Raw genomic sequence first — 5,244 nt, 5'->3', positions numbered from 1 at the left:
GGGGGGGAGGGGTGGATGGGCATGGAGGAGGGCACTTGTGGGGATGAGCACTGAGTGTTATGTGGAAACTAATTTGACAATAAACTATTTGTAAAAAAAATAAAAAAGTAAATAAATAAAATAAAAAAATAATAAATAAAACATTGAAAAAATTAAAATAAAAAAAGAATATGACTTGTTTTCATTTTATTTGTATTTTTTGAGTGAAATAAGACTGTCTTATTCTTTTATAATTTTTTATTAAATTTCATTTAATTAGCATACAGTATATATTTGTTTCAGATATACCATTTATGATATACACTTACATACTTGTTTTTAGTTTTTGACTTATTACTTAAAAATCTGCTATAACATCCACAGACATGTCTTTTTCTTTCTCTTGGGAACAAAGTAGGAGCAGAATTGTTGAGTCATATGGGTGCATGTTAAATTTCATAAGAAATTCACAGTTTTCTAAAGTGCTAGTAACGGTTTCGTAACTGTCTTACATTCATATCAGTGATGTCTGAGTGTTTCAGATTCTCTAAATCCTTGCCAATGTTTGATGTTTTTAGGCAATTTAGTTTTAGTCATTTTAATGGATGCTAAGGGAAGTTTTAATATTTATTTTCCTATGATTAATAATGATGAAGATTTTAGATAAGGAATGAAGATGATAAGAGCTTATCAGTCATATCTATATGACTTTGTGTGTATATAAGCTATACATGCAGGGGGGGGTTGCACTTCCGAAAATCTGTTATTTTTGATCAGTAATTAGATAAATTTTTTATTAGTAGTCATTAGTAAGATATAAGTTCTTGTCTGATATGCACAGGGTGAATTTACTGTTGAACCTGTGGATTAATTTTAATTTTTTATTGGTGTCCTGTGGTGAACAAAATATTTTAATTATTAAGACTATTAATCAACATTTATCAGACATAAAACATATAGTTTATGTTGTTGTATCTTGTTCAAGAATTCCTTGTTTACATTGAAGCTCTGAAGATGCTATCTTGCATTTTATTCTAGAAACTGTTTCTGGCATTTACATTTAGACCTATCACCCGCTCCAAATTAGTTTTTGATTATAGAGAGTAGGGTGCAATGCTCATATTTTTTTGTTTCTCCAGTTTTTCCAGCACTATTTGTTGAAAAGACTTCTTTTCCTCATTGAATAGCCTTGAAGCCTTTGTCTAACATTGACTATTTGTCTATGTTTTGAATTATTTGAGCAATTTAAGTGGTTCTATTCATCTCTTTGTTTATACATTTCTTTTTTTTAATCAAAAATATGTTTTAAATTTTTAATATAAAATTTTAACATTTATTTATTTATTTTGAGAGAGAGAGAACATGAGTGGGGTAGGGACAGAAAGAGAGGAAAAGAGAATTCCAGGCAGGCTTCATGCTGAGACAACACAGAGCCCTATACAGGGTTCAGGCTCAGACTCATGAGCTTTGAGATCATGAGGTGAGCCAAAGTAGAACACTTAACCCACTGAGCCACCTAGGGGCCTCTGCCTGTATATTTCTTTAAAAATTTTTTGAGTAATAGTTGACACACAATATTACATTAGTTTCAGGTGCATGACATGGTGATTCAACTTCTCTATATGTTATGCTATGCTCAGAACAATTGTACCTACCATCTGTTACCATTCAACACTATTACAATATCATTGACTAGATTCCCTATGCTAAGTTCTTGCTATTTGCAACAACATAGATAGACATAGAGGTTATAAAACCAAGTGAAATGAGTCATACTGAGAAAGATAAATACCATATGATTTCACTCGTACATGGAATCTAAAAAACAAAGCAATGAATAAACAAAAGCAGAATCAAGCCTGTAAACACAGAGAAAAAACTAATAGTTGCCAGAGGAAGAGGTTGGGCAAAGTGGGTGAAGGGGGAAGGGAGATAATAGGCTTCCAGTTATGGAATGAATCAGTCACAGGAATGTTTGTCTATATTTATAAAAAATACCGTAATTACTATAGCATAATAAATCTTTAAATGAGGTAATCTGCATTCTCTCCGCTCCTTCGTCTTCAATATTGCTTTAATGATTATAGATCTTTTCCACATACATTTTGAAATCACTTTGTCAAGTTATTTAAAAACACATGTTTGGTATTTAGATTGGATTGTACTGGTCTTAAGATCAATTTGGAGAGAGTTGATACCATAATCAAAAGGCCTCTTCAAGTTCACTAACGTGACATATTTCTCAGTTTATTTAAGTCTTCCTTAATTTTTCTCTGTTTTTCTTAAGTTTGTAGAATAGAGAATTTGCACATTTTTTGTTAAATTTATTCCAAAATATTTTAGGTTTCTGATGCTATTGTAAATGAAAATTTTAAGTGCATTTTCGTTTTTTCCAACTGTTTGCTACTAACATCTACAAATGTCATTATTTTTGCACTTACCTTTATCTAGTAACTGCCGAGTGGGTTGATTCTAGAGGGTATTTTTCATATATTCAGCTTTTTTTATTTTGATTGATGAACAATTACATTATCTATAAATAAATACAATTTTATTTATTTAATTCCAATGTTTATGCTATTCTCTTTTCCTTAGTTTATTTTATTTACTAGTAAATGTTGACAGGAAGTAGACAGAAATTTTTGCTTTGTTCTTATATTTCTTTATTAAATTTTATGTTGGCTGAGGGCAAATAAAATGCTATGGAATCACAAGCAGTAGTAAAAGTAGTGGTAAGAGAGGAATTGTGGAAAGAGAACAGAGAAGAATTATTTTGCTTTGGGTCAGGTTCTGTGCTAAACATTTTATACACATAATTTCATTGAATATTATTAATAATTTTATGCTATAAGCACCAGTATGTCTTTTGTTAATGAAACACCTTTTAAAATGATGCTCAGTGGGGTTAAATAACTTCTTAAAACACTTCTCCAACTGGAAAGCTCACACACTCAGATTTTTCTGACTTTAGAATGTCCTCTTAAACACTGCACTATACTGCCTCCTAGGGGAACGTTTCACGGAGATGGTGTAAATATAACCTCACATGAGGTAAAGATGAGGATAAGGGCGTTCTCCAAAGTCAAGAGTATGAGAGGGAACAGTGTTTGTCCAGGAAATGCTAACAGTATAATAAACTCAGAGTGTCACGTGCATGACTTTGTGCAAGAAGTATAATATATATGATTTACATACAGTATAAAGAATAAGATCAGATTGGCAGAACCTCAAGTACCAGGAAAGAAGCTTGGACTTTATTATGTACATCGAGACTCCTTTCATATGGAAAGAACAGTATTAGAATTACCTTTTTGGTGAATTTTAAATATGTCAATTATCTCCCTTTTCCTTGGTCTCATAGCTACATCACAGCATTTCAGAATGTCTTAAAACAATTAGTCTTTTCAAATTTTCCAAAAATCAATTTGATAAAAGAAATGGACAAAGAAATTATCATACTATTCAATTAAGAATCCTCAGCCATTGATTCATACATGTGATCTGTTGAACATCGTTCATTCTATGTTAAAAATCTTTCCCACAATGAATTAAAAAAATAAAACTCTGCCTCAATGCCTTTCACAGTAGCACAGTTCATCTTTTATTTGTGCAAATGTACAACTGATGTGCTTTTCCAAGCTATATATGGATGGTTGAATACATCAATTATTAACTAACTTTTTAGTTTTTCCATTTTCAGATTTCTGTCGAAATCTCATTAGCCTCAGGTGCTCTATCACATGCTAGTAGCAATAGTTTAACGAGATTCGTGACGCTCCACCTCTAATTTTTGCTTTTCTTTAAAGAATCATAATGGAGGATAGAAATGTCATAGTTTTGCAGTTGATTAAGCACTAAGCACTCCTGCCCATTTCCTGGCTTATAGAATTTTCTAGTATCTAACATAGCTTGCTGATTGCTTTCAAGTCTTTTATAGAATTATCTTTTTTCCTGTCAGTTTGCCTTAGAATCATTAAATCTGAATTATATGCAACTTCTGAACTCATCCTGGTCCAACTCATCAAGTCAGACATAATCAGTCTGCTAGTCAGAAAGATGAAATAAATAACCATAACCTCCTAGTTGGTCAGTGCTCACCTGGAACTTGAACTTGGGCTCTCAAGTTACACTGTTACAATTCTCTTCCAACCACCTGCCCTTCTTGCAGTTCAGGTCATGTTCTCACTATCAACTCTTTTATGCCATAAAGATTTTTTTAATGAGATGTACCCTTTTTTTTTAAGTTTATTATTTTGAGAGAGAGAGAGTGGGTGGAGGGGCAGATTGAGAGAGAGATAATCCCAAGCAGCCTCTGCACTGTCAGTGCAGAGCCTGATGTGGATCTGGATCTCACAAACCATGAGATCATGACCTGAGCCGATATCAAGTCGAACACTTAACCAACTGAGCCACACAGGAACGCATGCCATAAAGGTTTAATGTTGCCTCCATATCTTGGCTAGTGTAAAAGGTGCAATTAACATAAGAGTGCATATGTCTATTCAAGTTAGTGTTTTCATTTCCTTCAGTTAAAAACCTAGAAGTGCTGGGTTGTATGTGATACACACACACACACACACACACACACACACACATATACATATATACACACAGATATATATATACGCAGTGAATATTACCCAGCCATATAAAAGAATGAAATCTTACTGTTTGAGACATCATGGGTAGACCTAGAGGGTATTTTGCTAAGTGAAATAGACAGAGAAAGACAAATATCATCTGACTTCACTTATAAGGTGGAATCTAAATAAACAGAACAAACAAACAAACCAAACAAATAAAAGTAGACTCATAGATACAGAGAACAAACTGATGGTTGCCAGAGGGGAAGGAGCGAGGAGGATGGACAAAATAGGTGAAAGGAATTAATAAGTACAGCCTTCCAGTTATAAAATAAATAAAACACAGGGATGTATACAGCATAGGGACTATAATCAAACATATTGTAACCAATTTGTATGATGACCACTTCATAATGCATGTAAATATCAAATCACTATGTTGTACACCTGAAACTGAAATAATACAATGTTGTTTGTCACTTATTTTTTAATTAAACATTCTTTTAAAATTTAAAAGGGTTTGGGGGAACCTGTGTGGCTCAACTGGTTAAGCGACCAACTCTTGATTTCGGCTCGGGTCATGATCTCATGGTTGGTGAGATCAAGCCCTGGGTCTGACTCTGCACTGACAGCACCCAACTGGCTTGAGATTCTCTTTCTCCCTCTCTCTGTCCCCTCCCTG

The sequence above is a fragment of the Hyaena hyaena genome, unplaced genomic scaffold (genome assembly GCF_003009895.1).
Source record: "Hyaena hyaena isolate Hyena2069 unplaced genomic scaffold, ASM300989v1 scaffold_1285, whole genome shotgun sequence".
NCBI classification, from domain to species: Eukaryota; Metazoa; Chordata; class Mammalia; order Carnivora; family Hyaenidae; genus Hyaena; species Hyaena hyaena.
Note: the sequence above shows the minus strand (reverse complement) of the source record.